The sequence below is a fragment of the Crocuta crocuta genome, unplaced genomic scaffold (genome assembly GCF_008692635.1).
Source record: "Crocuta crocuta isolate KB4526 unplaced genomic scaffold, BGI_CrCroc_1.0 scaffold647, whole genome shotgun sequence".
NCBI lineage: Eukaryota > Metazoa > Chordata > Mammalia > Carnivora > Hyaenidae > Crocuta > Crocuta crocuta.
The window spans coordinates 1,198,244-1,223,665 of NW_027531286.1; the positions used below are offsets into that span (position 1 = coordinate 1,198,244).

General features: G+C 46.1%; 1 protein-coding gene and 1 long non-coding RNA gene across 2 annotated transcripts in view; both read left to right on the plus strand.

Annotated features, from left to right (window-relative positions):
* The window catches only part of GSTP1 (glutathione S-transferase pi 1), a 41,895-nt gene that overhangs the window by 14,325 nt on the left and 2,148 nt on the right, over positions 1-25,422 (plus strand). The gene's annotated exons all lie outside the window — the stretch shown is intronic.
* Positions 22,624-23,781, plus strand: LOC144237750 (uncharacterized). Its single transcript, XR_013336932.1, has 2 exons — positions 22,624-22,685; positions 23,423-23,781. It is a non-coding gene; the product is annotated as an uncharacterized LOC144237750 (long non-coding RNA).

Genomic DNA, 25,422 nt, shown 5'->3' on the forward strand with positions numbered 1-25,422 from the left:
GTCTTTTTTGTAAGGTCTTCAACTGATTAGAGGAGGCCCACCCATTTCATGGAGGGTAATCTCGCAGTCTACTGATTAAATGTTCGTCTCATCTAAAAATGCCTTCACGGGAACATCTAGAATTATGTTTGATCAAATATCTGTGTACTGTGACCTATTCAAAGTGACACAGAAAATTAACCATCACAAGTACAGATACTTAGGACTGGAGCTTTAGCAGACAATGCAGTTTTCCAGAGTGACGGACCCATTTTCATACTCCTGCCAACAGTGCTCGAACGCTCCAGTTGCTCTATATCCCCGCTAACACTTGGAATTGTCAAGGCTTCAAAATTTTCTAATGGGTACATGCTGGTGATCTAATGGGCGTTGTGGTTTGAATTCGCCTTTCCCTGAGTACTAATGATGCTGAGTGCTTTTCATGTGCTGACACAAAAGATCTTAGGACAGCAAAGACTTTTTTGCACTGAGGGCTGGGCTGTGAAATGTGGCCACAGGAAGGCCAGGAGTGTGTTTCTCTGTCGAACCAAAGTCTTTAAATATTTACTCAATGTGTGTTTGGTTTGGCTGATCGGATGCTACTTTTTTTTTTTTTAACAGATTGTTTACAGAAATAGATTCGCTTTTGGAGACTGAAAATAAAAAAGCCTCCTGACCATTTCCTACATCTCTGTGGTCCTCATTCTTGCTTCAGTGTGGGTATTAACTAGATGGAAGTTCAACTGGGCTAACAGCTTCTCCAAGGAACAGCGACAGCAACAAACTGGTTTGTTATTATTTTTTTTTTTTCCACTCAGCTGAAAGTCCAGTGTCCTCTGGCCAGCGCTGGTGTACGCTCTCCGTGGTGTTGGGGACCCCAGCCCCTTCCAGCCGTCTCTGTCACTGTGACAGTGCTGTCCTCTCCCCTCCTGGGCAGGAGAGTTCCCCAGCCAGGGCAAGGGAGTTCTCTGCACCATACTTGCTGGGGAGGCATCTGTGAGCGTTGACAGTGCAGATGATAAAAGAAGTCATTTATTGCCAACACACAACATGACTCCATGCAGTACTTGGTTTGGAATTTCTGACTGTCAATTGACAATGACTTCTAGTGAATATGCTTTGTAAGAGCACTTGGCAAAGAGAGGCCAGTGTTGAATCAAGAAGTTCTTTTTTCTTCCCCTTGAGTACTTCGGTGGGGGCGGGAGGCAGAGGGCGACTGGCGATTGCCTTTCACCAGTTACTTAGACGGGGAAAGAAACTGGCCATCCTGTAACTGGTTGATTTCAGTTGTTTCATATACTGGCCCCTAGGGAAGCTTCCTCTCCCCTGCCCCCCATTCCTGTTACCCGGACCACTCCCCAAAGGAGCTGCCACACAAGCCCTGGTCTCAGGCTCTGCCTTCTGGGGAGACCCAGCCTCAGACAGCAAGGGTACTTATAGTAATAATTTTTGTGAGTTTTTCTGACACGGAGAAAAACTCCGTGATGCACTAAGTAAGTATGTGATGCACTTACTATTCTTGTGGACATTTGTAAGCTTTCAGTGCATAGGGAGGTAGACAGAGAGCAAGGTCTGCGAGCACAGGGACTTTGTCTTGTTCCCCCGCTGAGTCCTCAGTACCTTGAACAGCACCTGGCACTTGGGAGCTCAAGAAAAATCTGTGGAAGGAAGGGGCATTCTTCCAACCATCCTCAGGTTGCTCTCAGCGAGGCTTCTTCCCCCGGGGGTGTGCGGTCTTGGCTGCTGCATCCCCTGGTTTTGCCTCAGGAAGGCACCAGAACCTTGGGATCTGGTTTGGGAGCATCCAGGACTGGGTCTGGGACCCTGCACCCCACTGCCCCAGGACCTCCATGTAACAGGTCTCTGGCTGTGTGTCCGAGGGTGCAAGGGAATAGCCTCTTCTGGCCCGAGTCCTGACCCAGCTTCTCCTGCACTGAGCTGGAGCTCGTCAGGCCTCCTGGTGGGTGTAGGGACAGCTCAGGTGGGGTTCGCTCCCTTGAGACAGACTCAGGAAGCAGAGATCCCAGGACTAGAAAAGGCATCAGGGAGGCGCTCCTGGGCGGCTCAGTTGGCTAAGCATCTGACTCTTCATTTCGGCTCAGGTCATAGTCTCATGGTCCATGAATTCAAGCCCCTGGTTGAACTGCCATTACCACATAGCCTGCTTGGGATTCTTTGTTTCTCTCTCTCTCTCTCTCTCTCTCTCTCTCATAAATAAAGAAACATTTTTAAAAATCTTAAAAAAAGAAAAAAAGAAAATGTACCTGGGAATATCCCAGGGACATTGTGGAGTTGGCGGGGGGGGAGGGAAGAGGTATGGGTCCTAAACTAGCCCAGTGGTCTCTGACCACCTTCCCTCTGATCTTGTCGTGGTTCTTCCTCAGCAACCCCCGGGGACCAGGTGGGTAGATCACGGACCGCTGGCATTTTCAGAGCGCTCGCTGTGTGCCAAGTATCATTTCCTCCGATCCTCACAGCTGCTGCCCCATCCTCACAGCTGGTCCTCACTTTGCAAGAAGGTTCTAAGTAGCAACACCAAGGTCTCTGAGAGTGTGGAGGAGCTAGGGCTTGAACCCAGCACCCGAGACCAGGCTCTTGCCACTAATAGATGGGGACTATAATGTGAGTGCCAGGAAGTGCTTTCTTGCTTGCTGATTCATCGAGGGGCTATTCAGCTAAGGACCCCAATTTCGTTCTCCCAGGCTTTCAGCAAAGCAGGCAGGGCACAGCCACGACCCTGGAGAGCCTTGCAGGGGTGAGGTTTGGTGTATCTGAGGACATGGTTATTTTTGGCTGCAGTCTGAAAGAACGTAAGGGTCAGCGGTGGCTGTGGCCCTCGCCTTCCCTGGAGCACAGTCGCCGCCAGCGTTCTGGCACTCAGGGGACGCAGACCTGGAAGAGTCTCACTGTTACCAGTTGGCCAGCAAGACCGGAGATGAAAGCCTTTCTGGGGTTTCCAGTTACTCTGGGAGGTTTGGGGGAGATTATTCTGAGTGTTAAACAGCTTAATGAGCTCATTCAGGTTCGATGCGATCCCTATCAAAATAGCACCAGCGTTCTTCACAGAGCTAGAATAAACCATCCTGAAATTTGTAGGGAGCCAGAAAAGACCCCGAATAGCCAAAGCAATCCTAAAAAAGAAAACCAAAGCTGGAGGCATCACAATTCCAGACTTCAAGCTGTATTACAAATATGTAATCATCAAGACGGTATGGTACTGGCACAAAAACAGACACATAGATCAACGGAACAGAATGGAGAACCCAGAAATGGACCCACAAATGTATGGCCAGCTAATCTTTGACAAAGCGGGCTAGCATACCCAATGGGAAGAAGACAGTCAGTCTCTTCAGCAAGTGGTGTTGGGAAAACTGGGCGATGTGCAGAAGAATGAACTCAGACTGCTTTCTTACACCATACACAAAAATAAACTGAAAATGGATGAAAGACCTAAATGTGAGACAGGAAGCCATCAAAATCCTAGAGGAGAGAGCAGGTAAATACCTCTTTGACCTCGGCCGCAACAACTTCTTACTTGACATATTTCCAGAGGCAAGGGAAACCAAACCAAAAATGAACTATCGGACCTCATCAAGATAAAAAGCTTCTGCACAGCAAACAGTCAACAAAACTAATAGGCAACTGACGGAATGGGAGAAGATATTTACAAATGAAATATCAGATAAAGGGTTAGTATCCAAAATCTATAAAGAACTTATCAAACTTAACACCCCAAAAACCAAATAATCTGGTGAGGAAATGGGCAAAAGATATGAATAGACATTTTTCCAAAGAAGGCATCCAGATGACCAACTGACACATGAAAAATAGATAAATACAAACCAAAACCACAATGAGATACCACCTCACACCCGTCAGAATGGCTGACATGAACAATTCAGGCAACGACGGATGCTGGTGAGGACGTGGAGAAAGAGGAACCCTTTGGCACCGCTGCCGGGGATGCTGACTGGCGCAGCCACTCTGGAAAGCAGCATGGAGGTTCCTCAAAAAATTATAAATAGAACTACCCTGCCCCCCAGCAATTGCATTACCAGGTATTTATCCAAAGGATACAAGAGTGATGATTTGAAGGGGCCCATACACCCCAATGTTTATAGCAGCGCTATCAACAATACCAAAGTATGGAAAGAGCCCAAATGTCCATCGAGGCATGAATGGATAAAGAAGATGTGGTGTATATATATGCATTGTGTAATACACAATGGAGTATTACTCAGCAATCCAAAAGAATGAAATCTTGCCTTTTGCAACAATGTGGATGGAACTAAGCTAAGTGAAATTAGTCAGAGAAAGACAAATAGCATATGACTTCACTCATATGTGGGATTTAAGATACAAAATAGATGGACATAAGGGAAGGGAAGCGAAAATAATAATTTCAAAACAGGGAGGGAGACAAAACATCAGAGACTCTTAAATACAGAGAACAAACTGAGGGGTTGTAGGAGGGGTTGTGGGTGGAGGGAGGGGCTAAATGGGCGATGAGCATTGAGGAGAGCACTTGTTGGGATGAACGCTGGGTGTTATACCTAGGGGATGAATCACTAAATCCTATTCCTGAAATCATTATTGCAGTATATGCTAACTAACTTAGATGTGGATTAAAAAAAAATAAATAAATAAAATAAAATAAAAATAAAATAAAATAAAAGCAAGCTCATTCGGGTTATCAGGTCAGGCTGGGATGCCCAGGTGCTGTGTGTGGCCAGGCCCCCGGAGCACCATCGGGTTCACTAGGGAGCACAGAGGGGCACTGGATTTCACCCAAGAAGGGGGCAGGGGCTTTCTCCAGCATCAGCCTGCCTGCTCCTAAGAGCTGTGCCGGTGCATAAAGTGGAGCTCCCGGCCCTGAAACATTTCATCGAGAACTTTCAGCGAAGTAGGGGTCCCTACCGGAGGCCCACCAGATGCGCGGGGAAGTCACGGAAATGGGCTGCAGGGGGGCACAGGGCCCTCTGGGGGCTCTTGAGGGCTTGAACGTGCCCCTGAGTGAGCAGTGTTGACTGGGGGCTGCCGCCCCGCTGAGCCTCCCCACCCCCAGGCCCTGTGCACAGAAGTGTGGGGCCCAGGGTGCCGGCTGATGTCCCGGGGAGCAGGGAGCCCGCGAGTCCTAAGCCTCCACTTTCTCGCCTCATGCTCACTCCCTTGTTTGTCTGGAGCAAAACTCCCGTGAGTAACTCTGAAGAAAAGTGTGGAACGTATTTTAGACCCGTTATGTCTAAAACGTCCCCGTCTTCCCGTTTGACTCAGTTTGGCTGAATCTACATTCAAGGTTGAGACTCTACATTCAAAGGTGAGACTCCTCCCCCCTGACCTGGATAGTCCACGCTTCACCCTTCCCGCCTTCACCCTTCCTGCCTTCACCCTTCTCGCCTTCACCCTTCCCGCCTGATCCCACTCTTCCGTGCACAGTGGCCCTTTGTTTGGTTTTGTTTCATTTTTGTTGAGGTTTTCCCCTAGAGAAGCCTGGAGGAACTTCTTTTTATTCTTGGCGTTCTTTTTTAATGTTTGTTTATTTACTTATTTTTAATTGTTTAATTAATGTTTATTTTTGAGAGAGAGAGAGACAGAGCACAAGCGGGGAAGGGGCAGAGACCCTAGGGTCATGACCTGAGCTGAAATCAGAAAGTCGGACCCTCAGCGAGGTGACCCACCCAGGTGCCCAAGAGGACTTTTGTCGTTGTTGGTTAAGTTTATTTATTTCCTTGAGTAATCTCTGCACCCAACATGAGGCTTGAACTCACAACCGGGAGATCAAGAGCCACCGTGTGCTCGGCCGCCTGAGGCAGCCAGGCGCCCCTTTTGGCAGTCATTGTGAATTTCTGAGAATTCCTTGTTTTGTTTTTGTTTTCCTGGCCGCGGGAGGCTGTGCTACATCGCCCAGAACCATCCCCTCCTGGTGGCAAACAGCCCTGGGCGGCCAGCGCTCTCTGGAATTGCTTCAGAGGACAGTCACCTGCCCGAGGTCATGCCCCCTTCCCCAGGCAGCCCACATCCAATGACTGGAGAACAAAGGAGCGTAAAGACCCAGACTTGTCCCAATTCCAGACGATCCTCCAAAACATCCAGCTTCTACCCCTCCGGGGGGTAGGGTATTATTGATACCCCATTGCACCTCGATTCCTCCTCCACCCAGTCCTGTGTCTTTCCTCTCTCCCCCACGGGTGTGACACCCCCCCCAATACCCCGCCCCCATGCTGAGCTCTGTCACAGAGTCTGCTTCCTGGGGAGCCCGAGAAGCGGACGCTCAGTGGCAGTGAGGACCCGTCACTGGAGGCCGGTGGCACAGAGAGCTCTTGGCACGAGACAGCAGAATGACCGCTACGTTTTCACGGGGGCGGATGGGGCGCCGGTGGAAAAGGCAGGGGCCACTAGCTGGCGGGAGGCGTCTGGCATGTGGGGAGTATGAGGAAGGGCGGACCCTACAAGGACCGGGGGTTAGGGGTCCGTCGCTAAGGTTGATTGATACTTCGGAAAACCACGTAGGGGTGAAAGGCTGAGTCGTGACTCAGCACAAAACGCTTAGTGGTGGCAGGAAGCTGGGTTTTCACCTCCCTCGGGGGGAGGGCCGAGCCCAGGCCCAGGCTGAGTCCTGGGAGCGTCTGAGTCTAAAGACGGTGAAGCTTCCCGTTGGGGCAGATCTGCCAAGCCCAGGCCAGGGGACCCTGCGGTTGGGAATGGCCACATCTGGGTTGACACCCTCCAAATCTCGAATCCCCGGCTTCCCAGGGACCCTGCAGCCAGAAGCGGCCCACCCTTCCCTGTGAAGGGCCAGTGCCCCTCCTCCACTCCCCCAAAGATGATGCCTCCCCCCTGCAAGACCACAAGCGGCCGCTCAGCCTCTCCTGGCCACTGTGCGAATAGCTAGATTAAGACACCGTATGACCTGTAGGGGCAGGTTGTCTCCCAGGGGAGGAGAGAAACCACACCGAAGGAGCTGAGGACACAGCCAGCACGTACCCTGGGATCCTGGGATCGTGCGAGATCAAAGGAGGGCAAACACCGACTTGGACCAAGGAGTGTTTATTGATCTGGGAACATTTCCAAGGATATGGGACTTCTTTTGTGGCCAGGACCCAGGAAATGGTGCGATGAAGTGGTTAGGACAGCTCTTAGCACCAATGCCCACACGAGGTGAGAAAAAATTCCAGGATCGCAGAGGTAGATGGTGGAAGGCACAAATAACAGGCTCAGAGATGCAAGCATGCTAGTGTAGGTGTACTTTTTTTTTTTTTTTAGTTTATTTATTTATTTTGAGAGAGAGAGAGAGAGAGAGAGAGAGAATCCCAAGTAAGCTCTGTGCTGTGCTGTCAGATCATGACCTGAGCGGAAATTAACAGTTAGACGCTCAACCGACTGAGCCACCCAGGCGCCCTTAGTGTGGGTATTTTATGTAAGGTTGGAAATCCCATATTTACAAAGCAGTAAAGAATGCGCTGGTGAGAGGCCCCCCCCCCACCCCCGGATCACTGAGAGGCTCAGTGGCAATGCCTCTGGGCAGGCTGGGACTGGCAGGAGAAGCTGTGTAGACTCCCTCTAGCAATGAAGGTGATGGACCCCTGAAAAGTGCAGCCAGGTGGGGGGTTAACCACCAGACAGAAGTGGGAGCAGCTACTTGCTACTTTTAAAGAAACATCAACATCAGAGGGACAGTCCCCTAGAGAGGTACGCAGATAGTTAGAAAACTCTGCTCCTAGGGGCACAATAGATGGTCAATCGAACCTTTGGTCAGCGATTATTGCCCAATCGGCATCCCTCAAAGAAATCAGGGGGCTGCAGGTAGCTGGCCCAACAAAGGTCATCATCCCTTGTCCACTTTTCAGATTGGGACCAGACTCAGCCCAATGATGAAGGAGACATCAGATCCCCAGTGAAACTCATGCAGGCCTTTAGAACATGGCCGGGAATTCCTGATTTTCAAGAGGAACCCTGGCTGTTCTTAGAGCTCTGAACAATAGGATAATAAAACTAGTTTCTTGTTGTCTCAGTTGTGGCGGGTCCAGAGGTTGGGAGTGATATGATGCTGGCCAAGTATTCCCACATGAGAGTGAGGTGCCAGATCACCCACACCAGACATGCTAAGAGACCACCCAATGTATTGTCCGCCATTAACTCATCACCCGTCTCAAGGATGTAAAGTTGTTGAGGTGGAAGAGACAGAAGGTAAGGGATTCTGTGGAGATTGTTCCCTCGCCTTCAAACCTTGCCCTGGGAGTCGGTGAAGCTAGAACATGGTACAGAAGGCTGCCCCCTCTCACTCTGGGCTTCCTAGCCGGGTCCCACCCACGTTGGGAGAGAGAGGAGCTCCAAGCTGGGTAAGGATTCAGAACTTTGAAGGTTATATAGAACCAGACCTTTCAATGATCTCAAAGTCACCTGGAAGAGTTTTTGTGACTTTGGAGGGGTTGATCAAGCTCGGGATATGCCCTTGATTCCTCCGATGGGGTGAGAAGGACTCCCTCAATGGAACACATTTAATAAGAGTGGAAAGGAAAAAGCTCTGTCTGTGAGCTCATTGGCCGGCTCCATCTGCTCTGAGGTGATGTGCAAACCACACCGGATGCCCAGCTCACCTCAGGACACATTCCAGGATCGCTCAGCGGCTCCCACACTGGACCGCCAGCATGTCAGGGAAGTGAGGGGACGACAGGGCGATGAGAGAGCGTTGCTATGCAGGCTCCATAGCAACCCTCTTGGTGAAGGTCATTCTCCAGGAATCTGAGATCCAGGACTTTGGTCTGTGTCAAGGTCAGCAAACTTCTGTAAAGGGCAGATAGCAAGTATTTTAAGCTTTGAGGACCACACGGTCTCTGCTACAGTTACTCATTTCTGCCCTTGTAGCACAAAAGCAGAGACAGAGACTGTATAAATGAATGAGCGTGGCTGGCTTCCAATAAACATTATTTATAAAAGGAACGTTATGAAAGGCTGCAGTCCACAGTATGCCAGCCTTTGGTCTAGACGGTGAATGAGCACACTACCATCTCCTTCTCGGATATGAACCCTAGGGCGGCTGCAGAGAGAAGCGAGGATTTCAGGAAAGGATGATATGAGACAGAACAAATCAGACGTACCCCCTCCTGGGGACGGATGGCTATTTTGACACTGTGTGTGTGTCTGGTGGTGTCTGTAGGTGGGCGTGTGAATCTGAAGGTGTGCGTGGGTGTGCGTGTTCAGACATGTGGACGTGTGTGGCGTGTGATGCACGGAGGTACGTGTGCATGCGTGTGTGTACGTCTGTGGGGGGGGTGTCTGTGTGTGTGTGGGGGCAGGATTGAGTGTGGCTGGCGGTGGCAAAACAAGATGCCAGAGGGAAGAAGTTGGCATTAGGTTCTTACCATTCCCTAGAGTGACTGAGAGGCTGCCGCCATTACTCCATCCTGACTTAATAGCGGTTACCCCAGGGCGATCCTGGGGCTGCAGAACTTCTCTTGGGTGAACCATTGGGGAAAAGAGTGGAGACCACTGGCTTTGAGCTTTCCCTTCCACACCTCCCTACAAGCTCCCAGGGAGGCACCTTAGTGGGGTCCCCCTCACCCCAACAGTGTGCTTTCCCAAGGATCTGGTAAAGCTGCAGAGGCAAACCAATGGAGAAAGGAGGATTGCCCTTTTGACCAGTGGTGCTGGACAAACGTGGCTTCCACGTGTAAACACATGAACTCCAGCCCACATTTCACATCAGACGTAAACTTCAAAATGGATCCCTGACATAAATGTAAAATCCCAACTTCTAGAAATTTCTAGAAGGAAGCATAAAATAATTCTTGCAGTGTTTGCATTAGAAAAGGTGTCTTGGGGGCGCCTGGGTGGCTTAGTCGGTTGAGCGTCCGACTTTCGCTTAGGTCATGATCTCGCGGTTCGTGGGTTCGAGCCCCGCGTCGGGCTCTGTGCTGACTGCCAGCTCAGAGCCTGGAGCCTGTTTCAGTCTGTGACTCCCTCTCTCTCTGACCCTCCCCTGCTCACACTGTCTCTCTCTCTCTCCTAGAAATAAATAAAACATTAAAAAAAAAATTTAAAAAAAAAAAAAAAGAAAAGGTATCTTGGATGGAATGCCAAAAACATGGTCCATGACATTTAAAGGTTGATACATTTTACCTCATCAAAAGCAAAAACCACAAAACTCAATTTAAAAAAATATTCTGTTAAGAAAGTGGAAAGACAAAGCATAGACTGGGAGAAAAGATTTATAAACCCTTACCCAATAAGGACTACTACATCCACAGTATATGAAAAACTCTCAAGGCACGCCTGGGTGGCTCTGCCGGATAAGTGTGTGACTCTTGATCTCATCTCAGGCCTTGATCTCAAGGTGGTGAGTTCAAGCTCTACACTGGTCTCTATGCTGGGCCGGAAGCCTACTTAAAAACAAAAACAACACAGGGCACCTGGCTGGCTCAGTCAGTTAAGAGTCCGACTTCGGTTCAGGTCATGATCTCACGGTCTGAGCCCTGCATCGTGCTCTGTGCTGACAGCTCGGAGCCTGGAGCCTGTTTCAGATTCTGTGTCTCCCTTTCTCTCTGCTCCTCCCCTGCTCACGCTGTGTCTCTCTCCATCTCTCAAAAATGAGTAAACGTTAAAAAAATTTTAAAACAAACAAGCAAAACCCTCTCAAAACTCAATAATAAAATGAATAATCGAATTAAAAATGGCCAGAAGATCTGAACAGACGGGTCAGGAAAGGAGATACATTCATGGCAAATAAGTGTGAAAGTTGAAAGGGCATTCGACGTCATTAGCCATTAGGGGAAATGCAAACCAAAACCACAGTGAGACAAAACTGCAAACCTATTATTAGAATGGCCAGGACAAAAGTTGAAAGTGCTGAGTGCTGATGAGGCTTGAGACAGAAAGTGAATTTTTTAAAATATATATTTATTTATTTTTGAGAGAGAGAGAGAGGGTAGGTGGGGGAGGGACAGAGGAGTCCCACCCAGACTCTGCTTAATGTGGGACTTGAACTCACAAACTGTGAGATCATGACCTGAAGTCCAACACTAAGTGGACTGAGCCCCCCAGGCACCCCTAGCAAATGAAATTCATCCGTGCTGTTGCTGAGAATGTCAAGCGGTGCTGCCACCTTGGAAAACAGCTTGGCAATATGTTCCAAGGTTAAACACGCTTACCAGATGGCCCAGCAATCCTTTCTCTCGTTTTTCACCTAAGACAGATGAAAAATTATGTTCATTTAGAAACTTGCATGCAGGGGCGCCTGGCTGGCTCAGTCGGTTAAGAATCTGACATACAAAGGAAGGAAGGAAGGAAGGAAGAAAGGGAGGGAGGGAGAGAGAGAGAGAGAGAGAAAGAAAAGAAAGAAAGAAAGAAGGAAGGAAGGAAGGAAGGAAGGAAGGAAGGAAGGAAGGAAAGAAGGAAAGAAAGAAGGAAAGAAATGTTCTAGATCTTCATGGTAGCAATGGCGTTTGTCAAAACTCATAGAACCGTATAGTAAAAAGGATACATTTTACTACCCGTAAACCATAGCACAATAAAAAAAATCTTTTAATGTTATGTTGAGTGAAAGAAGCTAACACTTACTGATTGTACCGATGTGAAGTTGGAGAAAAGCAAAACTAATCTGTGGTGATGGAAGTCAAGGCAGTGGTTATTTACAGAGGGTGGGGACCAACTAGAAGGTGCCCCAAGGGGACTTCCAAGCTGACAGATGTGTCATGACTTGGTTTGCCAGTAGTTACATGGTAACGTACATTTATCGCAATGTATGTGTAGTACACTTAAAAATCTGTTCTCTTACTGAATATAAATCACTTCCCTTTTCTTAAAGGTACAGAAGGTTTGTTTGTTTGTTTTTAAGGATGTGAAAATGTATTCCAATCCAAATGAACATGAATAAAAAGAAAGCCAAGGCAGGCATCTTCATATATGACTGACTTAATAATATGTGAAAAAATATAATTCATGAAAATCACAAAGGATAAATAAGGATGTTATAAACGCATAAAATATAACACAGACAAAGGTAAAAACACTTAGCAATATAGCTTTACGTGATGGCAGGTAGCATCGCAGGAGACAGACAAGCCAATAGTCATACCACATCTCTCTCCTATAAGAGAGAACAAACATGTACAAGAAATAAACACTGGGGCGCCTGGGTGGCTCAGTTGGTTAAGCGTCGGACTCTGGCTCAGGTCATGATCTCACAGTTCATGGGCTTGAGCCCCGTATCAGGCTCTATGCTGACAGCTCAGAGCCTGGAGCTATTTTGGATTCTGTCTCTGTCTCTGTCTCCATCTCCGTCTCTCTCTGCCCCTCCTCTGTTGGTGCTCTGTCTGTCTGTATTTCTCTCTCAAAAATAAATAAACATTGGGGCACCTAGATGGCTCAGTTGGTTAAGCGTCCAACTTCAGCCCAGGTCATGATCTCACAGTTCATGGGTTCAAGCCCCACATCGGGCTCTGTGCTGACAGCTCAGAGCCTGGAGCCTGCTTCGAATTTTGTGACTCCCTCTCTCTAACCCTCCCCTGTTCACGCTGTCTCTCTCTCTCTCTCTCTAAAAGAAAATAAAAACATTAAAAAAAAGAAAGAAAAAGAAATAAACACTAATGTCAAAGGGATGAACAATCATTTACACCTAACAGAAAATAAGCATTTTTTTGGAGTATCTTTAAACATTTACGAAAACAAGCTATGACCTAGGCTATAAATAAAATCTCAATAAAATACAATGGATAGATATGAGACCGATTATGTTCTTTGGCCGTAATGTAATAAAACTAGAAATAAAAACAAAGGGATGAAAGCTTCTCCCAGTTGAAATGGATAACAATGCGGCCGCCTGGGTGGCTCAGTCGGTTGAGCGTCGGACTCCAGCTCAGGTCATGATCGCACAGTTTGTGGGTTCATGCCCCGCATCGGGCTCTGTGCTGACAGCCAGCTCAGAGCCTGGAGCCTTTTTCGGATTCTATGACTCCCTCTCTCTCTGACCGTCCCCTGCTCACGCTGTCTCTCTCTCTTTCTCTCTCTCTCTCAGAAATAAATAAAACATTTAAAATTTTTTTTTAAAATTCCATACATTTAGAAACCAAATCCCTATTATTAAATAGTCCTCGAGCTGATGAAGAAACCATAAGAGAATTGAGACATACTGTATATGCATGAATAGAAACATCACATGTTCAAAGTAGTGGAACACAGCTAAGAAGTACTTTGAGGAAAATTTATAGCTTTGACTATATTTATCAGGAAATAAAAATGTCTAAAAATAAACAAGCAAATCATTGAAATCACAAAGTTGGGAGAAAAGCACAGCAAATTTTAAAAAATAATGGCAATCATAGGGCACCTGGGTGGCTCAGTCAGTTGAGTGTCCGGCTTCGGCTCAGGTCATGATCTCACCGTTTGTGGGTTTGAGCCCCTCTTGGGGCTCTGTGCTGACAGCTCAGAGCCTGGAGCCTGCTTCGGATTCTGTGTCTCCCTCTCTCCTTCTCTTGTTCGCGCTCTATCTTTCTCTCTCTCAAAAGAAATAAACATTTAAAAAAATTTTTTAAAAAGCATTCTCCTTGTCATTATTTTTAGTGACCTTTTACTTCTAACAAGAGGTGCCCCTTCCCACCAGGGGAGTGACACAGTTTCTATCTAGAATCAGCGTGTTTTAGCCGAAGAAGTGAGGTGATCTAGAGAAAATGGGTCAGTAGATGGCATCAGGAACATGACTATAACAAGGACCATGAGGGTGGGATGGGTGTGAGAGTGTGAGCATGTGTGAGTGCGTGTGAGCACATGTTTGCATGCAGGGAAGTTGGGTGTGCCTGTGTTTGTGAAGACACCATTGCGTCTTTGGTCTCGGGCAACAAGTGTCTACATGTGTAAAGAATACCTCACTTACAGGTTTTAATTTTCGCTGGGTGTGAGGCCTACGTAAACAAACAAAAATAATAATAATAATAATAATTTATTTTTAAGTCATCTCTGCACCCAACGTGGGGGTTGAACTCACAACCTCCGAGATCGAGTCCCATGCTCTAACGGCTGAGCCCACCAGGCACCCTGAGAACAGCTCATTTTATTTTTTTAAGTGTATTATTTTTGAGGGAGAGAGAGTGCGTTCATGCACCCAGGCGCGAGCGAGTCGGGGAGGGGCAGGGAGAGAGAGAGACCCAGGCGGGTTCCACCTTGTCAGAGCAGAGCACCCGATGTGGGGCTGGAACTCACCAACTCATGAGATCATGATCTGAGCCAGAATCAAGGATGCTTAACCCACTGAGCCACCCGGGCGCCCCAGCGACACCTCATTTTAAATGGAGTTGGGAGGCCACAAGGGGGCGCTCTCACGCCCCACCGCTGGTCCTCAATTCCAACCCTTGAAGAAGAGAGGGGCCTTACACTTCCGGTAGGAAGAAGCTTATGCCCCAACAGGAGGACGCGAGATTTTCTCCTCAACCAGCAACAGCCCAGCCAAAGAGAAACTGCCACCGCTCCGAACTCTCCTTACCTCCCACAGACTTTCCTCCAAAGCAGCCCCTCCCAACCCCTTCCTTTTTCTCTATAAAGTAGCGTTCCTCTCCTTTGTTCCCCGTTTTTACCTGTGGTTTTACCATAGTTTGCTTGTCCCAAATTGCAATTCTTTGCTATTCCTGAATAAATCCATTTTAATGGGAAAATAACTGTCTTATTTTAAAAAATTTTTTTAAATATTTTTTTTTGAGAGAGAAAGTGAGCGGGGGGGGGGAGGGCATGAGTGGGGGAAGGGCAGAGAGAGCAGGAGACGCAGAATCGAAGCAGGGCTCCGGGATCCGAGCTGTCAGCACAGAGCCTGACCCGGAGCTCAAACTCGTGAACTGTGAGATCATGACCGGAGCTGAAGTCAGATGCTTAACCGACTGAGCCACCCAAGTGCTCCCTGGCTGTCTTATTTTTGATAAGGTAGATGTTACTTGGTGATCAGAGGTGGGATCCAGAGAAGACCCTCAATAGCCCTGAGGCTAGTGAGCAAACGGGGCCCTGTGGAGGGCCCATTTTGCTCCCTGCTCTGTCACCTGGCCCTGGAGATCGAGGGTAAGTCTCCCCTGGATCCAAACGCCACTCCCTTTGCACTTTGAGCTCCAGGCTTGATTCAGCGTCTGTTTAAAGGCTTCTTCTATCTGGTGAGAACTCATTTTCTGACCCTCCGGTGTTGAATAAGGGGATCTCTGCCCTCTAAACTCTTTCAAGAGAGCCCTCCTGTTTGGACCTGGCCGGCTTTCTGTTTAAAAAACCGTGGTCCCTCTTACCGTGCATTTTCAACTATATGGACCAACATAGCTAAAGTTAATTTAGAACTTCAGTGGCCATTGTGGGAAGCTTTCAATCTCCCAAAATTGTTTTTTTCTCAAAACTAAATTAGAAAGCTACAGCTCCAAAATTAAACAAACTGAATGGGATGGCTTTTTAAATTGGTACCTTGAGGCTTCCAAACGTTTGCCGGATTCTAAAATTGCCTCTTTGCAAAATACTATTTCTAAATTAACTGACGTGAGCAAACAATTGAAGGAAGTCAGGTGGCTTCTGAGGTGGTTGTTGTTATTTTTTTCCTCTTCCCCATCTCCTTTGTCTCTGGAGACAGGACAGCCACCTTGTGCTGAGGCCCCACCTAGGGGTCCATTCCTCTATCTCCTCTGCACCACTTCCCTGATTCTAATCTTTTCACTAAACTTCGATTTTCCTCTGAACCACTCCCCACTCTCTCTCTTGAACCTATTAAAACCTGTCCTTTTAAAGCTTGTTTGTTTGTTTAGAGAGTGAATGAAAGAGCATGCCTGTGAGTGGGAGGGGCAGAGAGAGGGGAGGTGGAGAGAGAGAATCCCAAGCAGGCTTCACTCTGTCAGTGCAGAGCCCAACGTGGGGCTCGGTCTCATGAACCATGAGATCATGACCTGAGCCAAAATCAAGAGTTGGGTCATTAACCAACTGAGCCACCAGGCACCCCAAAACCTGTCCGTTTAAAGTTAAGTCTTCCAAGGATCCAAATAAACCTCAAATTTCTTATTTTCCCTGGACTAAAGCTGAATTGCAAGCCATAGTTAAAGAGTTTCCCCAAGTAAAAGCGGAAGAGGAAAGAAAGCTTCCAAATTCATTCTACAAGGCCAGCATTACCCTGATACCAAAACCAAATAAAGACCCTACAAAATGAAAACAGCAGGCCAATATCTCTGATGAATGTAGATGCAAAAATCCATAACAACATATTAGCAAACTGAATCCAGCAACATATTTTAAGGAAATTATTTAGCATGATCAAGTGAGATTTATTCTTGGGATGCAGGTGGTTCAATATTCACAATCAACATGGTCCATCACATCAACCAGAGAAAGGATAAAAACCAATGACCATTTCAATGGATGCAGAAAAAGCATTTGACAAAGCACAACATCAACTTATGATAAAAACCCTCATCGAAGTAGATTTAGAGGGAACGTGCCTCAGCATAATAAGGGCCATATGTGAAAAACCCACAGCTCTCGTACTCAATGGTGACAAACTGAGAGATTTTCCCCTAAGATCAGGAAGAAGACAAGGATGTTCACTCTCCCCATGTTTACTCAAGATAGTACTGGAAGTTCTAGTCGTAGCAACCAGACAAGAAAAAGAAATCAAAGGCATCCACTTTGACAATGAAGAATAAAATGTTCACTATTTGCAGATGCTATGATACCATACATAGGAAACCCTAAAATCTCCACCAAAACCTGGTAGAACTGATAAATGAATTCAGTAAAGTTTCAGGATTCAAAATCAACACTGAAACCCATTGCATTTCTCTACACCGATATGAAGTAACAGAAAGAGCAATTAAGAAAACAATCCAGGGGCACCTGGGTGACTCAGTTGATTAAGAGTCCAACTTTGGCACAAGTCACGATCTCACGATTCATGGGTTGGAGCTCCGCATCAGGCTCTGTGGTGACAGCTCAGGGCCTGGAGCCGGCTTCAGATTCTGTGTCTTCCTCTCTCTCTGCCCCCCGCCCCCCCACTCATACTCCGTCTCTCTCTCTCAAAAACAAATAAAACATAAAAAAGGAAAACAATCCAAAACATAAGAAAAGAAAAGAAAACAATCTCATTTACAATCACACCAAAAATAATTAAAATACCTAGAAATAAACATAACCAAGGAGGTGAAGACCTGCACAACAAAAACTATTAAACACTGATGGAAAGAAATTGAAGAAGACACAAATAAATGCAAAGATATACCATGTTCATGAATTGGAAGACTGAAATATTGTTAAAATGTCCACACCACCCAAAGCAATGTACAGATTTAATGCAATCTCTATCAGAACACCAACAGCACATTTTACAGAACTAGGATAATCTTAAAATTTGTATGGAACCACAAAAGACACTTAATAGCCAAAGCAATCTGGAAAAAGAAGACTGAAACTGGAGGTATCACACTTCCATATTTCAAGATATATTACAAAGCTGTGGTAATCAACACAGTGTGGTACTGCCACAAAAATAGATGCATCTGTTAATAAAACAGAATAGAGAGCCCAGAAATAAACCCACAGTTATATGGTCAGTTAATTTTTTTTTTGTTTGTTTTTTTGTTTTTTTTGTGGTCAGTTAATTTTTGACAAAGAATATGACAATGGGAAAAGACAGTCTTTAAAAACATGGTGTTGGGAAAACTGGACAGCAACGTGCAAAAGACTGAAACTGGACCATTTTCTTACACCATATACAAAAATAAACTCAAAATGGATTAAAGGCCTAAATGTGAGACCTGAAACCATAAAATCTCTAGAAGAACAGAGGTAGGAATCTCTTTAACATCAGCCATAGGAACATTTTTCTAGATATATTTCCTTTGGCAAGGAAAATAAAAGCAAAGTTAAACTATCAGGACTACACCAAAATAAAAAGTTTTTTTTTTCCACAGTAAAAGAATCCATCAACAAAACAAAAAAGACAATCCACTGAATGGCAGAAGATACTCACAAATGATACACCCGATAAGGGGTTAATATCCAAAATACATAAAGAACTTATACAACTCAATATCAAAAAAGGCAAATAATCCAATTAAAAATGGGTAGAAGGCACAAGTAGATATTTTTTCCAAAGAAGACATACACATGTATAGCAGACACATGAAAAGATTCTCAACGTCACTCATCATCAGGGAAACGCAAATCAAAACACAGTGATATATTGACTCACACCTGTCAGAATGGCTAAAATAAAAAACACAAGAAACAACAAATGTTGGCGAGGATGTGGAGAAAAAGAAACACTTGTGCACTGTTGGTGGGAATGCAAATTGGTGCAGCCACTGTGGAAAACAGTATGAAGTTTCCTCAAATAACTAAAAATAGAATTACCATATGATCCAGTATTCTGGATTCTACTACTGGGTATTTACCCAAAGAAAGCGGAAACACTACTTTGAAAAGATATATGCACCCCTGCGTTTATTGCAGCGTTGTTCACAATAGCCAAGACGTGGAAGCAGCCCCAGTCTTGTCCATTGATAGGTGAATGGATAAAGAAAATGTGAGAATAAAGAAAAAAACCACATCCCACGGAATCTATTACTCGGCGTAGAAAAAAGGATGAAATCTTGCCATTTGCAACATGGATGCTTCTAGAGGATGTAGTGTTAAGTGAGATAAGTCAGAGAAAGACAGATGCCATATGATTTCAGCCAAATGCAGAATTTAAGAAACAAAACAAATGAGTGGCATGTGGGTGGCTCAGTTGATTAAGTGTCAGACTCTTGATTTTGACTCAGGTCATGATCTCACCATGAGAGTGAGCCCCAGGTTGGGCTCTGTGCCGGGCATGGACCCTGCTTAAGATTCTCTCCCTCTCTTTCTTTTGGTCTCTCCCCCACTCGTATGCACTCTCTCTCTCTCAAAAAAAAAAAAAGAAAAGAAAAAGAAAACAAGACAAAACAAAAACAGACAAACAAAAAAAAACCCAAAACCCCAAATGAACAAAGAAAAAAGTGACAAAAAACTAGACTTAATTACAGACAATAAACTGATGGTTGCCAGAGGGATGGGGGATATAGGTGAAAGAGGTTAAGAACACGTTTATCATGATGGGCACTGAGTTATTTAGATAATTGTTGAATCATTATATTGTACACCTGAAACTACCACTGCACTGTATGTTAATTATACTTGAATAAAGAAATAAATACATACAATTAAAAAAAAATTTCCCTGGCAGCACCTGGGTGGCTCAGTTGGTTAAACGTCCAATTTCGGCTCTGGTCATGGTCCCGTGGTTCTTGAGTTCCAGCCCCACGTCGGGCTCTGTGCTGACAGCTAGCTCAGAGCCTGGAGCCTGCTTCAGATTCTGTGTCTCCCTCTCTCTCTGCCCTTCCCCTGCTCATGCTCTGCCTCTCTCAAAAATAAACATTAACAATTAAAAAAAAAAAAGATTTCCCCAAAGTAGCTAAGAATTTAACATATTTATTCAAACTTACCAACCTAGCTTCTCAGATTGTATCAGTTAGTCCACATGCTTGTTGGTGAGGGTCAGGTCCGACATTGGCTGAAACTTGCCCAATGGGAAATCCTAAAAGGGATCTAGAGAAATAGACCCCTAACTTTTGGCAAGTTGCTCGAACACTTGCTGGAAATTTCCACCAAGCAATTATAGTAGCTCTTCCTAAGCCTGTAGACCAGAACAAAATTCAGACTTGCACGCAAAAACCTGATAAACCTGTTCACAATTATTACAACCAACTGCAAATTTTTTTTAAATTTTGTATTCTTTTAAAATTTATTTATTTATTATTTTTTATTCTTTTTTTTAAAACATTTTATTTATTTCTGAGAGAGAGAGACAGCATGAGCAGAGGAGGGTGAGAGAGAGAGGGAGACACAGAATCTGAAACAGGCTCCAGGCTCTGAGCTAGCTGTCAGCACAGAGCCCAACACGGGGCTCGAACCCACGAACCGTGAGATCATGGCCTGAACTGAAGTCGGCCGCCCAACCGACTGAGCCACCCAGGCACCCCTAAAATTTATTTATTATTTTCTTTAAAGTTTTTTTTTAATGTTTTATTTATTTCTAGGAGAGAGAGAGAGAGAGAGCGTGAGCAGGGGAGGGTCAGAGAGAGAGGGATTCACAGACTGAAAGAGGCTCCAGGCTCTGAGCTGACAGCACAGAGCCCGACGCGGGGCCCGAACCCACGAACCGCGAGATCATGACCTAAGCGGAAGTTGGACGCTTAACCGACTAAGCCACCCAGGCGCCCCCCTAAAATTTATTTTTAAGAGAGAATGAGAGAATGCAAGCCGGGAGAGGGCAGAGAGAGGGGGAGACACAGAATCACGAGCAGGCTCCATGCTACTAGCTCAGAGCCCAAGTTGGGGCTCCATCTCATAAATCTCAAGATAATGACCGGAGCCCAAATCAAGAGTCGGACACTTAACTGACTGAGCCACTCAGGTGCCCCTGACCCTTCAACATCATTTACTTGCTCCATCGCTGATGGCATTGGAGCTGAGTCCAAGGACACTAATCAGGTCACCACCCTCCTTATGAGTCAAGTCTTCAGCTCATATTGGCTGAATCCACAGTGCATCTCCCATTAAGATTCAAATAGATCCTTCAACTCTTCCCTCAGAATAAATTAATCCTATACTCTCCCCCCGACCCAAAAAAATCCTTCAAGGCATCAGGTCCATCATAAAATATTATAAGGCTTGGGGTCTCACTATCCTCTGCACTGGTCCCTGTTTTACCGGAGAAAAGACCCCAGTGGTCAAGGATGGAAGTTTGTCTAAGATCTCTGGGCCACAAACAATAACCTTGTCCCTCGGCATGCTGCTGTTTCTTTTTTTTTTTTTTAATATTTTTTTTTAATTTTATTTCTAGGATAGAGAGAGACAGCGTGAACAGGGAAGGGTCAGAGAGAGAGGGAGACACAGACTCTGAAACAGGCTCCAGGCTCTGAGCTGGCAGTCAGCACAGAGCCCGACGCGGGGCTCGAACCCACGAACCGCGAGATCATGACCTAAGCGAAAGTCGGACGCTTAACCGACTAAGCCACCCAGGCGCCCCATGCACGCTGCTGTTTCTAATCCCCATATGTTAGTGGCCTCCATCTTCACTGAAAGCAAATTATACATTGTGATCAATTACGTAGCACCTTCTTTAGAGCCTCTGTGGGTAAGGCCAGCCAATCTCTTTTCGCCTTCATTTGGGACGGAGAACAGCATACCTGGACAGGATTGCCTCAGGCTTTCACAGAATGTCCATACTTTACACAAAAGTTAAAGGCTGATGTGGGTGATAGAAAGTCTTCTTCTCTCTCTCTCTCTCTCAAATTAAAAAAAGAAAAGAAAGGAGCATCTGGGTGGCTCTGTTGGTTGAGCATCTGACTCTAGATTTCAGCTCAGGTCATGATCCCAGGGCTGTGGGATGGGGCCACACTGAGCATAGAGCTGCTTGAGATTCTCTCTCTCTCCCTCTGCCTCTCCCTTGCTTGTGCTCTCGCTCTCTCTCTAATTAAAGAAAAAAAAAAGTTTTCTGTACACTCTACTTTGTTACCGTATGTAAATAATTTACTTCTCTGCTTTCCTCAAAACTCTTCAAAGACAGCACCCACTTGTTAAAACTTTAAGCCAAAAGGGATAGAAATTCTCTCTCTAAAAAAATTGCAGTTTGCTCAAGACCAGGTTCAATATTTAGGGCACCTGATCTTGGAACAGGGCCTACATTGAGATCTAGAGAGGCTTCATGGCATCCTGAACTTAATCAGTTTCCTGGCCTACCAGACTCAGCTCCCTGGAGGCCAAAGGAAACCATCTTGCTGATATTTCTACCAAAAACACTCAAAGAAACCAACGCCAAACCCCTGTCATGGTCCAAAGGGACGTTCTCCCAAATGATAATCTAGAAAAATTTGACAAGAGATGTCCAAGAATTGGCCTGGAGAGGGGAAAACTGTATTGGAAATCTAATCGTTGTTGGGTTGGTAAAAAGAGAGGACTGTAGCTTGAGCCAAATACAATCTAGTCCTGCCAGACTCTAGAATTCCCATTACTGACCACTGTACATACTCTAAATCGTCGGTCTACTGATAAAACAATACCCTGTGCGAACCAACGCTGGTAGGGAAATATGAACAAGGCCATCAAAAAAAAAATGCTCAGCCTGCTTGTCACACCTCGCACCTTCCAAAATACAGTCCTGGGTGCACCTCTGGGCATTTAAAATTGCCCAATGGACCGTTCAAGGTTTGGCAAGTGGATTTTACTTAGAATGCCCCTCTCGTGGATATAAATATGTTTTGGTTATGGTTTGCATGTTTTCTCACTGGACTGAAGCTTTCCTTGTAGATAGGCTGTGGTCTCTTTTGTGGCCAAAATCCCCTTAAAAAGGTTTTTCCTACCTGGGGAACCCCTCCCGTGTTTCACAATGTGCAGGAACTTGTTTCACTGGTCAGGTGCTCTGGGACAGTTGTGCTGGTCAGGTGCTTCTACACCTTCCCGGGCACATCAACCTGAGCCCTCAGGGCTAATCAACACACTAACATGTCAGTAAGACTCAGCTGGCAACGTTTGTAAAGATGCCTCAAATACCTTAGCCCAAAGCATGGCCCTTCTAAATCTCAGATCTGCCCCCGCTGGAATTCAGGGACTTGGACTTGCAAACCTCTGAAGGCAGAGATTTCTAATAATTGAAGCAGACGATATCCGATGGGGACAGCTTTCCCAAGGTGAGTGGGAGGGCCTGTGTGCCCTGGTCTCACTGCTGTTTCTTACTGTGCTTTCTCCAGACAGACAACGCTCTCATCCGCATTTCCCAATCTACTGCAAAAAGGGGAAACCTCTCCGATAGTCGGATTTGTCCCCAGAAACCTCCACCTGTTTATGATGATAGTGATCCCTTAATTCACTCTCTAAGGGATGTCGCCAGAATCCCAAGTGCCACTGTGTGCCTAGACTGTTTCTCAGGTCCCTTTTATAGGGTTAGAGTACTGACACCATCCCTTGCTTCAATGTAACCCATTCCTGGGATGGGAAAACAAGATCTCTCAAATATATATAAATATAAATAATATCTATCAATTGATCGATCCATCGATCCATCTCTATAGCTATTGTGGGGCCGACAATATAAATAGGGTCGTTTGTCAGTTTACGGACACATGCATACATCTGGGTACTCTTTCAATGTGTAATAATACAGCGTCTAGATGTTGGCTGAATGGTGCTATGTCTGTATACAGGTCGAGGGGTCCATAGATGATACTTATGAGGCAGCCTTATGCATACCCCCCTGGCTACTCCTCTAAAGGTGGGGTTTTTGACAATGAAGCCGAGCCTGGGGCCACTCACTGTATTGGCAGCTGGAAGATAAAGGGCAAGGTGCTCTTGCTGTGTTTACCATTCCAGTTTCCTTTCATAACAAACCAGAACCCCCTCCTCGGTCTGTGCCATTTCTTCTCCACAGCTGCCTCGATCAGGAGCTCCCAGGAGATGGACAGGATTCTGAGTTTGCCGCAGGAAGAACTTCCCTCCCCAGGGCTGGAGAAAGTGCCAGTGAACACATGATGAGAAATCTCTCCCTAACATCAAGAGAACAGGCCAATTCCACAGTCAACAGAGGAGCCGAGCTTCAGGATAAGTTGTCCAAGGTAGTTCGAGACAATTGCATAGCCCTTGATTATCTACTTGCTGAACAATGAAGCATCTGTGTGACAGGAAACATCGCCTACCTGCTGCAGGTAGATACACGCCTCAGGGCAGGTACAAAGCCGATTACACAGAATGAGAGGAAAAAACACTCTGACTACAGCAAATTTCACCCGATTCTCCGTGGTCCTTTTTTTGTTGACTACCTTTGGTGAAGTTTGGGGTGATGGTGGGGTGATCTGGAGCCGAGGACCAAGAAAGAATTCTTGGAGACATCTTTAGTGCAAAAAGGTGATTTTATTAAAGCACCGGGATAGGACCCGTGGGCAGGAAGAGCTGTGCTGGGGTAACTCCTTATATACCCTCAGGTTGGGAGGGGGTCAGGGATAGAGTAAGTAAGGAATTTTGGAAGCAAGGTTTCCAGGACCTTGAAGGGCTCGCTGTTGCTAGGGAAACGCCGTTTATTACCATTTGATAAAACCTCAGTCACGAGATCCTTTAGATATATATGGGGGGAGCATAAGCTTGGGGTGTGATCGCCAGCATATATCTTGGGGCGGCTGAGATAAAGAAGTTGACTTCTAGGATTCTGGAGGTTCAGATAATGTTAAGGTAGGGTTTTCATTTGTCCGCAGTGAAGTGTTGCCATTGAGGCAGCTGAGCTCCTAGAGGGAGGTCACTCTGCGCATTTCAAGGGCTTGTTAATGGGCTGTAGGCAGTAAGGGAATTTAATTTCTCATTTGCCTTAGTCTCCCACATCATCATGGCAAGGACTTAAACTCCTTTCCTTTGTTCTTGGGTAGCCAGGAGTGTCCAAGGAATATCACACATATTCCACAGATGTGTGTGTGTGTGTGTACTTGTATTTTGCCCCCAGATTGCCCCAAGCTCCCTCATCACCTTCAGGCCTAGAGGCACAGCTCAGAACCATCATACAGTTAAGAACTGTCATGTTGCCTTTAAGTATATTTTATGTTTCATATCATTATTTGGAAGCTTTGTAGCTGTTGCCTGTCAAATCACCGGAGAAACGATGTACCAAATAAGGTGATGCTATTCAATGCTTTAAGATGATCTCCAACCTGAAGGATTTTGAGAAGATTCAGATTTCACACAGGAAATGCCTGAGTCCTCCCTCCTACTCCCCCTTGCTAACGTAGCTTCAGGTTTTCCCATCCCTGTACTTTGCTTCCAATGTGGGACCTGACACCCAGGAAACGGAAAGGTCCTTCCTGGCAGGAAGGGACCAAAAAACCCACTGAATTTGGAAAACTCAATTTGGATCATGGATGCTTTTTTTTGGGGGGGGGCGTAGTGGGAAGAGAAGAGTTTTATCAGAAGGGGGACATGTGAAACTGAATAAAGAAAACCTCATTTAAAATAGGGAGAGGGGACTGCACTCCTCAGCTGTAAACGCCACAGGAAGACAGACTCCTTTTTAACTATCCCACTAGGAGGAAAAGAACCATTTTCTCCCCCCCATAGCCCAGCCCGTGAAAACCATCCCCACTTCCCTTCTTCAATAGACTCTTCTTTCAGAGCAGCCCTTGCCGGCTCCCTCCTTCTTCTCTCAGAAGAAGAGTTCCTGTTCTTTGTTTCGTGGACTTGCCTGTGGTTTCTCCGTAGCTCGCTTGTCCCAAATAATACTTCTCCGCTTTTCCCCAATAAACCCACTTTACTGGCAAAATAACTGCCTGTTTTATTTTTACGGTGGACAAAGGGTTCGTGCCTCTGAGGCCTGTGAGCCAGGCAGGTGAAGCAGCTGCGGTGGGCGAACCCCAAGGGCTCTGGAAGGTTCGCCGCTGGCGCGCGGGCCCG